Source organism: Electrophorus electricus, unplaced genomic scaffold, assembly GCF_041902795.1.
Source record: "Electrophorus electricus isolate QZ-2024a unplaced genomic scaffold, ASM4190279v1 Scaffold122, whole genome shotgun sequence".
Taxonomy (NCBI): domain Eukaryota; kingdom Metazoa; phylum Chordata; class Actinopteri; order Gymnotiformes; family Gymnotidae; genus Electrophorus; species Electrophorus electricus.
Window position 1 is genome coordinate 32,501 of NW_027658404.1, and position 12,500 is coordinate 45,000.

The following is a 12,500-nucleotide window of genomic DNA, read 5'->3' on the forward strand; positions in this document are numbered from 1 at the left end:
TTTGCTGGGTATGATTCTGTGACCTCTTGGGTCTGGAAATGTGGTACTTTGAATGATTAAAAGAGTGAAACGGTCTGAAGTGTGCGCAGGTGTAAAGCAACCTTGCTAGGCATGAAGGTGTGACCTCCAGGGCCTGGAAGTCTGGTGGTAGTAGTAGTATGATTTAAAGGCACAAAGTGATTGAAGTGTGCCCAGGCCCAGATCTACTTTGCTGGGCATGACTGTGTTTGACCTCTTGGGCCTGGAAGTCTGGTAGTAGTAGTAGTAGTAGTAGTAGTAGTAGTAGTAGTATGATTTAAAGGTACAAAGTGAATGAAGTGTGCCCAGGCCCAGAGCTACTTTGCTGGGCATGACTGTGTTTGACCTCTTGGGCCTGGAAGTCTATTTCTAGGCTTATATAAAGGGTCAAACTTCTTGAAGTGTGCCCAGGCCCAGAGCTACTTTGCTGTGTATGACTGTGTGACCTCTTGGCCCTGGAATTCTGGTGGTAGTAGTAGTATGATTTAAAGGCACAAAGTGAATGAAGTGTGCCCAGGCCCAGAGCTACTTTGCTGGGCATGACTGTGTTTGACCTCTTGGGCCTGGAAGTCTGGTAGTAGTAGTAGTAGTAGTAGTAGTAGTAGTAGTAGTAGTATGATTTAAAGGTACAAAGTGAATGAAGTGTGCCCAGGCCCAGAGCTACTTTGCTGGGCATGACTGTGTTTGACCTCTTGGGCCTGGAAGTCTATTTCTAGGCTTATATAAAGGGTCAAACTTCTTGAAGTGTGCCCAGGCCCAGAGCTACTTTGCTGGGCATGACTGTGTTTGACCTCTTGGGTCTGGAAGTCTGGTGGTAGTAGTAGTAGTATGATTTAAAGGCACAAAGTGATTGAAGTGTGCCCAGGCCCAGAGCTACTTTGCTGGGCATGAATGTGTTTGAACTCTTGGGCCTGGAAGTCTGGTAGTAGTAGTATGATTTAAAGGCACAAAGTGATTGAAGTGTGCCCAGGCCCAGAGCTACTTTGCTGGGCATGACTGTGTTTGACCTCTTGGGCCTGGAAGTCTGGTGGTAGTAGTAGTATGATTTAAAGGCACAAAGTGATTGAAGTGTGCCCAGGCCCAGAGCTACTTTGCTGGGCATGAATGTGTTTGAACTCTTGGGCCTGGAAGTCTGGTAGTAGTAGTAGTAGTAGTAGTAGTAGTAGTAGTAGTAGTAGTATGATTTAAAGGTACAAAGTGAATGAAGTGTGCCCAGGCCCAGAGCTACTTTGCTGGGCATGACTGTGTTTGACGTCTTGGGCCTGGAAGTCTGGTAGTAGTAGTATGATTTAAAGGTACAAAGTGAATGAAGTGTGCCCAGGCCCAGAGCTACTTTGCTGGGCATGACTGTGTTTGACCTCTTGGCTCTGGAAGTCTATTTCTAGGCTTATATAAAGGGTCAAACTTCTTGAAGTGTGCCCAGGCCCAGAGCTACTTTGCTGGGCATGACTGTGTTTGACCTCTGGGGCCTGGAAGTCTGGTAGTAGTAGTATGATTTAAAGGCACAAAGTGATTGAAGTGTGCCCAGGCCCAGAGCTACTTTGCTGGGCATGAATGTGTTTGAACTCTTGGGCCTGGAAGTCTGGTAGTAGTAGTATGATTTAAAGGCACAAAGTGAATGAAGTGTGCCCAGGCCCAGAGCTACTTTGCTGTGCATGACTGTGTTTGACCTCTTGGCTCTGGAAGTCTATTTCTAGGCTTATATACAGGGTCAAACATCTTGAAGTGTGCCCAGGCCCAGAGCTACTTTGCTGGGCATGAATGTGTTTGAACTCTTGGGCCTGGAAGTCTGGTAGTAGTAGTATGATTTAAAGGCACAAAGTGATTGAAGTGTGCCCAGGCCCAGAGCTACTTTGCTGGGCATGACTGTGTTTGACCTCTTGGGTCTGGAAGTCTGGTGGTAGTAGTAGTAGTATGATTTAAAGGCACAAAGTGATTGAAGTGTGCCCAGGCCCAGAGCTACTTTGCTGGGCATGAATGTGTTTGAACTCTTGGGCCTGGAAGTCTGGTAGTAGTAGTATGATTTAAAGGCACAAAGTGATTGAAGTGTGCCCAGGCCCAGAGCTACTTTGCTGGGCATGACTGTGTTTGACCTCTTGGGCCTGGAAGTCTGGTGGTAGTAGTAGTATGATTTAAAGGCACAAAGTGATTGAAGTGTGCCCAGGCCCAGAGCTACATTGCTGGGCATGAATGTGTTTGAACTCTTGGGCCTGGAAGTCTGGTAGTAGTAGTAGTAGTAGTAGTAGTAGTAGTAGTAGTAGTAGTATGATTTAAAGGTACAAAGTGAATGAAGTGTGCCCAGGCCCAGAGCTACTTTGCTGGGCATGACTGTGTTTGACGTCTTGGGCCTGGAAGTCTGGTAGTAGTAGTATGATTTAAAGGTACAAAGTGAATGAAGTGTGCCCAGGCCCAGAGCTACTTTGCTGGGCATGACTGTGTTTGACCTCTTGGCTCTGGAAGTCTATTTCTAGGCTTATATACAGGGTCAAACATCTTGAAGTGTGCCCAGGCCCAGAGCTACTTTGCTGGGCATGAATGTGTTTGAACTCTTGGGCCTGGAAGTCTGGTAGTAGTAGTATGATTTAAAGGCACAAAGTGATTGAAGTGTGCCCAGGCCCAGAGCTACTTTGCTGGGCATGACTGTGTTTGACCTCTTGGCTCTGGAAGTCTATTTCTAGGCTTATATAAAGGGTCAAACATCTTGAAGTGTGCCCAGGCCCAGAGCTACTTTGCTGGGCATGAATGTGTTTGAACTCTTGGGCCTGGAAGTCTGGTAGTAGTAGTAGTAGTAGTAGTAGTAGTAGTAGTAGTAGTAGTAGTATGATTTAAAGGTACAAAGTGAATGAAGTGTGCCCAGGCCCACAGCTACTTTGCTGGGCATGACTGTGTTTGACCTCTTGGGCCTGAAAGTCTATTTCTAGGCTTATATAAAGGGTCAAACTTCTTGAAGTGTGCCCAGGCCCAGATCTACTTTGCTGGGCATGACTGTGTTTGACCTCTTGGGCCTGGAAGTCTGGTAGTAGTAGTAGTAGTAGTAGTAGTAGTAGTAGTATGATTTAAAGGTACAAAGTGAATGAAGTGTGCCCAGGCCCAGAGCTACTTTGCTGGGCATGACTGTGTTTGACCTCTTGGGCCTGGAAGTCTATTTCTAGGCTTATATAAAGGGTCAAACTTCTTGAAGTGTGCCCAGGCCCAGAGCTACTTTGCTGTGTATGACTGTGTGACCTCTTGGCCCTGGAATTCTGGTGGTAGTAGTAGTATGATTTAAAGGCACAAAGTGAATGAAGTGTGCCCAGGCCCAGAGCTACTTTGCTGGGCATGACTGTGTTTGACCTCTTGGGCCTGGAAGTCTGGTAGTAGTAGTAGTAGTAGTAGTAGTAGTAGTAGTAGTAGTAGTAGTATGATTTAAAGGTACAAAGTGAATGAAGTGTGCCCAGGCCCAGAGCTACTTTGCTGGGCATGACTGTGTTTGACCTCTTGGGCCTGGAAGTCTATTTCTAGGCTTATATAAAGGGTCAAACATCTTGAAGTGTGCCCAGGCCCAGAGCTACTTTGCTGGGCATGAATGTGTTTGAACTCTTGGGCCTGGAAGTCTGGTAGTAGTAGTATGATTTAAAGGCACAAAGTGATTGAAGTGAGCCCAGGCCCAGAGCTACTTTGCTGGGCATGAATGTGTTTGAACTCTTGGGCCTGGAAGTCTGGTAGTAGTAGTAGTAGTAGTAGTAGTAGTAGTAGTAGTAGTAGTATGATTTAAAGGTACAAAGTGAATGAAGTGTGCCCAGGCCCAGAGCTACTTTGCTGGGCATGACTGTGTTTGACGTCTTGGGCCTGGAAGTCTGGTAGTAGTAGTATGATTTAAAGGTACAAAGTGAATGAAGTGTGCCCAGGCCCAGAGCTACTTTGCTGGGCATGACTGTGTTTGACCTCTTGGCTCTGGAAGTCTATTTCTAGGCTTATATAAAGGGTCAAACTTCTTGAAGTGTGCCCAGGCCCAGAGCTACTTTGCTGGGCATGACTGTGTTTGACCTCTGGGGCCTGGAAGTCTGGTAGTAGTAGTATGATTTAAAGGCACAAAGTGATTGAAGTGTGCCCAGGCCCAGAGCTACTTTGCTGGGCATGAATGTGTTTGAACTCTTGGGCCTGGAAGTCTGGTAGTAGTAGTATGATTTAAAGGCACAAAGTGAATGAAGTGTGCCCAGGCCCAGAGCTACTTTGCTGGGCATGACTGTGTTTGACCTCTTGGCTCTGGAAGTCTATTTCTAGGCTTATATACAGGGTCAAACATCTTGAAGTGTGCCCAGGCCCAGAGCTACTTTGCTGGGCATGAATGTGTTTGAACTCTTGGGCCTGGAAGTCTGGTAGTAGTAGTATGATTTAAAGGCACAAAGTGATTGAAGTGTGCCCAGGCCCAGAGCTACTTTGCTGGGCATGACTGTGTTTGACCTCTTGGGCCTGGAAGTCTGGTAGTAGTAGTATGATTTAAAGGCACAAAGTGATTGAAGTGTGCCCAGGCCCAGAGCTACTTTGCTGGGCATGAATGTGTTTGACCTCTTGGGCCTGGAAGTCTGGTGGTAGTAGTAGTATGATTTAAAGGCACAAAGTGAATGAAGTGTGCCCAGGCCCAGAGCTACTTTGCTGTGCATGACTGTGTTTGACCTCTTGGCTCTGGAAGTCTATTTCTAGGCTTATATAAAGGGTCAAACTTCTTGAAGTGTGCCCAGGCCCAGAGCTACTTTGCTGGGCATGACTGTGTTTGACCTCTGGGGCCTGGAAGTCTGGTAGTAGTAGTATGATTTAAAGGCACAAAGTGATTGAAGTGTGCCCAGGCCCAGAGCTACTTTGCTGGGCATGAATGTGTTTGAACTCTTGGGCCTGGAAGTCTGGTAGTAGTAGTATGATTTAAAGGCACAAAGTGAATGAAGTGTGCCCAGGCCCAGAGCTACTTTGCTGGGCATGACTGTGTTTGACCTCTTGGCTCTGGAAGTCTATTTCTAGGCTTATATACAGGGTCAAACATCTTGAAGTGTGCCCAGGCCCAGAGCTACTTTGCTGGGCATGAATGTGTTTGAACTCTTGGGCCTGGAAGTCTGGTAGTAGTAGTATGATTTAAAGGCACAAAGTGATTGAAGTGTGCCCAGGCCCAGAGCTACTTTGCTGGGCATGACTGTGTTTGACCTCTTGGCTCTGGAAGTCTATTTCTAGGCTTATATAAAGGGTCAAACATCTTGAAGTGTGCCCAGGCCCAGAGCTACTTTGCTGGGCATGAATGTGTTTGAACTCTTGGGCCTGGAAGTCTGGTAGTAGTAGTATGATTTAAAGGCACAAAGTGATTGAAGTGTGCCCAGGCCCAGAGCTACTTTGCTGGGCATGACTGTGTTTGACCTCTTGGGCCTGGAAGTCTGGTGGTAGTAGTAGTATGATTTAAAGGCACAAAGTGATTGAAGTGTGCCCAGGCCCAGAGCTACTTTGCTGGGCATGAATGTGTTTGAACTCTTGGGCCTGGAAGTCTATTTCTAGGCTTATATAAAGGGTCAAACATCTTGAAGTGTGCCCAGGCCCAGAGCTACTTTGCTGTGCATGACTGTGGTTGACCTCTTGGCCCTGGAAGTCTGGTGGTAGTAGTAGTATGATTTAAAGGCACAAAGTGAATGAAGTGTGCCCAGGCCCAGAGCTACTTTGCTGGGCATGAATGTGTTTGAACTCTTGGGCCTGGAAGTCTGGTAGTAGTAGTAGTAGTAGTAGTAGTAGTAGTAGTAGTAGTATGATTTAAAGGCACAAAGTGCTTGAAGTGTGCCCAGGCCCAGAGCTACTTTGCTGTGCATGACTGTGTTTGACCTCTTGGCTCTGGAAGTCTATTTCTAGGCTTATATAAAGGGTCAAACTTCTTGAAGTGTGCCCAGGCCCAGAGCTACTTTGCTGTGTATGACTGTGTGACCTCTTGGCCCTGGAATTCTGGTGGTAGTAGTAGTATGATTTAAAGGCACAAAGTGAATGAAGTGTGCCCAGGCCCAGAAGAGCTACTTTGCTGGGCATGACTGTGTTTGACCTCTTGGGCCTGGAAGTCTGGTAGTAGTAGTATGATTTAAAGGCACAAAGTGATTGAAGTGTGCCCAGGCCCAGAGCTACTTTGCTGGGCATGAATGTGTTTGAACTCTTGGGCCTGGAAGTCTATTTCTAGGCTTATATAAAGGGACAAACTTCTTGAAGTGTGCCCAGGCCCAGAGCTACTTTGCTGTGTATGACTGTGTGACCTCTTGGCCCTGGAATTCTGGTGGTAGTAGTAGTAGTAGTAGTATGATTTAAAGGTACAAAGTGAATGAAGTGTGCCCAGGCCCAGAGCCAGGCCTGGGCAGCAGGGGGCGCTCCTGGCCATGCCCAGCGAGTTTCGTGCGAATCGGACCTGGTCCGGAAGAGATACGAAGGGAAAACTCATTACTCGTCGGGGTGGCACATCCAGGCTCTCGACCCTCCCAAAGCGTCCGACCAGGGTGCACCCTGCCGGGCATGGTTAGCCGCCAGCCCCCTTCCTGGAGGTCTGGTTGGCACGGGGTTTTGATTTATCGGTTTCATATCTCTGGGCTCCTTGGGAGCAGAAAGTCGGTTGAGGGCCCTTTGGAAAGAGCCGGGGCTGCCGTTTAACGCTGTCCAAGCGGCAGGCGAAGCGCACCCACCGTTTTTACGCTATGATTTTTTAAAACCGCCGGGGCGGCAAACACAGGGCCGGTCGGGTTTGAAGACGAATATCTCTTCGGCCCTTGGGAGGAGAGAAGCAGCGCGGGTCACCTTTGAACGCGCTCGCTGCCAGGAACGTCTGGCGTAAAAGTTTCGTGGGAATCGGACGTTCCTAGGCTGAGAAGCGAGCGCCCGCCCTCGGGCGGTCGGGGGCCCCTTTCTCATTCCCCGTCTGGGCTAAAAATACGAGGTCGGACCCGATGGACTCGGGAGACTGGAGAGTACCAGGGAGACCCTGGAAGCAGGCGACCCGACCCACGCTTCGCTGTCTCCTCGGCCCTCGGGAGTAGAAGCGCGGGGACGGTGGCGTGGGCAGCAGGGGGCGCTCCTGGCCATGCCCAGCGAGTTTCGTGCGAATCGGACCTGGTCCGGAAGAGATACGAAGGGAAAACTCATTACTCGTCGGGGTGGCACATCCAGGCTCTCGACCCTCCCAAAGTGTCCGACCAGGGTGCACCCTGCCGGGCTAAGAGAACAGCCAGGTGAACCCTGGAGGTTCCGAACTCCAGACCCCTGGACCCGACGGCTCAGTCCGCCTCAGGTGCACTACAGAGGTCCTCGGGCTGTCCCTGAGTGCATTAAAACGGAAATCAGAATTACTCCCCCGGGTGGCACTTCCAGGCTCTCGACCCTCCCAAAGTGTCCGACCAGGGTGCACCCTGCTGGGCATGGTTAGCCGCCAGCCCCCTTCCTGGAGGTCTGGTTGGCACGGGGTTTTGCAAATAGGTCCCGTCGGGTATATGGGAGAGCAAAGAGAATCAATGGGGTCCAAGCACTAAATTCATCCAGTGGCGTTCTCTGGAAGCCCAAGGGGAGTCCGAGGGGTGTTCGGCCGGCAAGGGGAGCTCTCCCTCGGACACATGATCAAACGCCTGTCCCCTACCGGAAAGTGGTGTGCTCTGGATGCCCCCCCCCCCCCCATCCCCCGAGGGGGGTGCTTATCCCGCGAGGGGAGCCCTCCTCGGGTTAAGTGAACCATCATGCCGATTCCCCTATGGAAGTGGGCACATCCAGGCACACAGTCTGCTTTGCTCTCCCCGACCCGAGTGCGTCTGTTGGGCTGAGTGTACGCCCAGGCAACTGGATCCAATGGCTCAGTCCGCCGCAGCGTGCTTCGACGATGGGTCGTACAGCCATGCCACCAGGGTGGGCGTGTTTGTAAATGTACCAGTGGATTCTCGTCGGCCTGCCACATCCATGGTATCGACCCACCAGGCCTGTCCGACCAGGGGTTGACCCTGGACGGGCACGGTCTGTGGTTTGGCCCTTGTCCTAGATGAAATCGGGCACGGGGTTTTCTGGCCAGGTACCATCGGGTTACTGGGAGAGCGGCTTCGGTCTCCAGGTGAGACCAATGGTGAAGCAGCACGAGGCAATGGAGAGCATGCAAAGCGATGGGGAAGCCATGCACGGCAATGGCCACGAAAAAAAAAAAAAAATCACCACGGAAGGAACGTGAAGAACAAGGAGGAGTGTAGTGACACTGCCCAAAGCTGCCCGGTGTTGCAGGGGTCTATTGGTGTGTTGCTTCCTTGTTTGGTAGAGTGGAGTACCAGACCCGCCAGGGGTAGGCAAACCATTCCCCCTACGGTAAGTGAGGAGCCAGCCATTTGACGAGCGGGTGTCCACGTGTACGGGTGCGAGCGCTATCCCCCCACACGGGGTTAGGCCACGGCCTTAGGTGGACGTCTGCCGACCAGCCCCGGCTGATCCAGAACTTCTGATGTGGAGAGCGGTTTTGACAGATCCTCCCTGGTTCTAGCGGGTCAAGCCTCTGATGGGGGGTGGGGGTTATTTGTAACCCATCCCAGAACTCTCTGGGGGAGACTCAGACGGCCAGTCTGTCTACTCAGTTGTCCTATACTGGTGTCTGTGGTTTGGGAGGAAGGGAGTGCCCTGCTTTGTTGGCCTCCTCTTCAAACCTACCTGGGCCCACGAATCACTCTTCTTGGTTACATCACGAAACGTAGGTTGAGCGAGGCTAGGGGGGAGGGAATTCGACGAGGTCTTTCCCTTGTCCCCCCACCAGCGGCCCACGAAAATCAAAACGGCGTGAAGAGAGGGAACGCCGAAAGCACCTGGAGTCGGCCGTCCGCACCTCCGGAGGAGGTGGACGGGGTACGGTGCGGGCATGACCGGATGGGACAGCTTTGCATCAAGGTGAGAGGTCGGCGTCCGAAGGCCAGAGGGCGGTGCGCGAGCACGTTTACACTGGCCGCGGAAGCTGTCCTGGGTAGCCCTGTATGGCGTCTGGACCTGACGGCGCACGCACTTACAACCCGCTGCTTCCTAGCCCCCGGAAGGGGAGGCGGATGTCACTCGTGGTTCATCCCAGACCACGGTGCAAACTACCTGGTTGATCCTGCCAGTAACATATGCTTGTCTCAAAGATTAAGCCATGCAGGTCTAAGTGCACACGGCCGGTACAGTGAAACTGCGAATGGCTCATTAAATCAGTTATGGTTCCTTTGATCGCTCCACACGTTACTCGGATAACTGTGGTAATTCTAGAGCTAATACATGCAAACGAGCGCTGACCCTTCGGGGGATGCGTGCATTTATCAGACCCAAAACCCATCCGGGGGGCTCGGGCCCCCCGGCCGCTTTGGTGACTCTAGATAACCTCGGGCCGATCGCGCGCCCTCCGCGGCGGCGACGTCTCATTCGAATGTCTGCCCTATCAACTTTCGATGGTACCATAGTCGGCTACCATGGTGACCACGGGTAACGGGGAATCAGGGTTCGATTCCGGAGAGGGAGCCTGAGAAACGGCTACCACATCCAAGGAAGGCAGCAGGCGCGCAAATTACCCATTCCCGACACGGGGAGGTAGTGACGAAAAATAACGATACAGGTCTCTTTCGAGGCCCTGTAATCGGAATGAGCGTATCCTAAACCCATGGGTGAGGACCCATTGGAGGGCAAGTCTGGTGCCAGCAGCCGCGGTAATTCCAGCTCCAATAGCGTATATTAAAGTTGCTGCAGTTAAAAAGCTCGTAGTTGGATGTCGGGAGTGGGCTGGCGGTCCGCCGCGAGGCGTGCCACCGCCTGTCTCAGACCCTGTCTCCCGGTGCCCCCCGGATGCCCTTGGCTGGGTGTCCGGACGGGGCTCGGAGCGTTTACTTTGAAAAAATTAGAGTGTTCAAAGCGGGCCCGCTTCTCGCCTGAATACCTGAGCTAGGAATAATGGAATAGGACTCCGGTTCTATTTTGTGGGTTTCCTGAACCAGGGCCATGATTAAGAGGGACGGCCGGGGGCATTCGTATTGCGCCGCTAGAGGTGAAATTCTTGGACCGGCGCAAGACGGACGAAAGCGAAAGCATTTGCCAAGAATGTTTTCATTAATCAAGAACGAAAGTCGGAGGTTCGAAGACGATCAGATACCGTCGTAGTTCCGACCGTAAACTATGCCGACCCGCGATCCGGCGGCGTTATTCCCATGACCCGCCGGGCAGCGTGAGGGAAACCACGAGTCTGTGGGTTCCGGGGGGAGTATGGTTGCAAAGCTGAAACTTAAAGGAATTGACGGAAGGGCACCACCAGGAGTGGAGCCTGCGGCTTAATTTGACTCAACACGGGAAACCTCACCCGGCCCGGACACGGAAAGGATTGACAGATTGATAGCTCTTTCTCGATTCTGTGGGTGGTGGTGCATGGCCGTTCTTAGTTGGTGGAGCGATTTGTCTGGTTAATTCCGATAACGAACGAGACTCCGGCATGCTAAATAGTTACGCGGCCCTCCGCGGTCGGCGTCAAACTTCTTAGAGGGACAAGTGGCGTTCAGCCACGCGAGATGGAGCAATAACAGGTCTGTGATGCCCTTAGATGTCCGGGGCTGCACGCGCGCCACAATGGTTGGATCAGCGTGTGCCTACCCTACACCGAGAGGTGCGGGTAATCCGCTGAACCCCATTCGTGATGGGGACTGGGGATTGCAATTATTCCCCATGAACGAGGAATTCCCAGTAAGCGCGGGTCATAAGCTCGCGTTGATTAAGTCCCTGCCCTTTGTACACACCGCCCGTCGCTACTACCGATCGGATGGTTTAGTGAGGTCCTCGGATCGGCCCCGCCGGGGCTCCTCGCGGGCCTTGGCGGAGCGCCGAGAAGTCGATCAAACTTGACTATCTAGAGGAAGTAAAAGTCGTAACAAGGTTTTCGTAGGTGAACCTGCGAAAGGATCATTAACGGGTAACGCTGTCCGGCGTGCCTCCTCTCCCGACCCCCTCGACTTCGCCGTCCCCCCGCGTCGGGGCCCAGGGTCGAAAGGGTCTTCGGGGTTGCTGTTACACGTGGTCGCTTGCAGGTCAGGCTGGACAGAAGGCATAAAGGAGGAGCCTAGTCCCTCCCACCCCTTCCTCGTCCTCCGCCTCTTCCTCCGCGTCGTCCTTCAGCACCCCCCCCCCGCAGGCCCCGGTATTCTCTGGGTTCCAGCGCGAGAGACGCGTCGTTCAAAAAACTCGGCGTCCCCGCTCGTCGGGCGAAGGCCGGTTTCCCCTCACCTTGCCGGCAGGAGAAGCGCCTGCGAGTCGAGCGGGTCGTACGGGTCCGTCCCGCGCCCTCCCTCTCGCTCGCACGGCCGCTGCCTCCGTCCACCGCGAGGGGTTTTCCTATTTTGTTGTCCTTGTCATTCATCCCCGTCCCCTTGCTCGCTGACGAGCGGACTTTCCGGGGGGGGTTGCGAGCGCTGCTCCTCGTGGGGCAGGCCATGGCCCTTCCTGTGTTCGTCCGCCCACCGGCGTCCTGGGGCGTGGTGGTGGTGGGTGGCGCAGCCGGTTCCCCTGCTTCTCTCTCTCAGAAAGGAGTCTCAGGGGGACCCCCGGCAGGTACCTAGGGCTTGGCCCACGCTACGTGAGTTCCACCCCTTTCGAGGGGTCGGACGGGGCGGGCGCGGAGGGCCGCGGTTCAAAGACTGACTCGTCTGCCACGTGGGGCGTGTGGGCAAAGCGCAACCCCGCGCCCGTTTCAACACTCGCAGACGGGGGCGCCTGACCGGTTGGTGAAACCTTTTAAACCTGTCTTTGTAGTCGTGGTGAAAGACCTAAACTGAGCCTGAAATAAAAGAGTACAACTCTTAGCGGTGGATCACTTGGCTCGTGCGTCGATGAAGAACGCAGCCAGCTGCGAGAACTAATGTGAATTGCAGGACACATTGATCATCGACATTTCGAACGCACATTGCGGCCCCGGGTCCATCCCGGGGCTACGCCTGTCTGAGGGTCGCTATTCCTATCTGTCGGACCTGCCTTCTCAGGCGGGACCGCGGTTGGAGGTTCGTAGGTGGGGGGGTGCCCCCTGGCCTCCGTCTTCCTAAAAGCAGACGGTTCCCGGTCGCTGTCTCGGTGAGATCCGGTCGGTGGGTTCGCTGCGGTTGAGTGCCCGTTCTCCGTGCACAAGCTTCTCCTCCCCCGCTTCGGTTCGTTTCGGTTCGTTTCGGCTCCGCTCCTGGCCTGGCCAGGAACGTGGTCCCCTGCGCCCGAGAAAGAAGCGAGCGTGGCTGCCGGTGGGTTCTCTCCGCTTTGGCTGCCCACGTTTTCGCTTCTTTTCTCACCCCCTGCGCAGGCGGATCACGGAAAGGTGTCTGTTCTGTTCCGTTACGTGCGCGAGCGGAGGGAGGTTGTTGTTACATGCGTTCCCCCCCCCCCTCCCCCGGTGGGGGGGGTGGGGGGGTGGGGGGGTCGGGGTTCGGGTGGCTCTGCCTCTGGCGTTTTCCTTACGGGCCGACCTGTCCGTGGCACGTCCGTGACGT

At 53.2% G+C, this 12,500-nt stretch overlaps 2 non-coding genes across 2 annotated transcripts; both read left to right on the forward strand.

The window, feature by feature from the left end:
- The first annotated feature begins 9,099 nt into the window (after positions 1-9,099).
- LOC145654108 (18S ribosomal RNA) lies at positions 9,100-10,938 on the forward strand. The gene has a single exon (XR_014120339.1). It is a non-coding gene; the product is annotated as an 18S ribosomal RNA (ribosomal RNA).
- An 882-nt stretch (positions 10,939-11,820) lies between these two features.
- Positions 11,821-11,974, forward strand: LOC145654120 (5.8S ribosomal RNA). Its single transcript, XR_014120351.1, has one exon. It is a non-coding gene; the product is annotated as a 5.8S ribosomal RNA (ribosomal RNA).
- Positions 11,975-12,500: the final 526 nt, after the last annotated feature.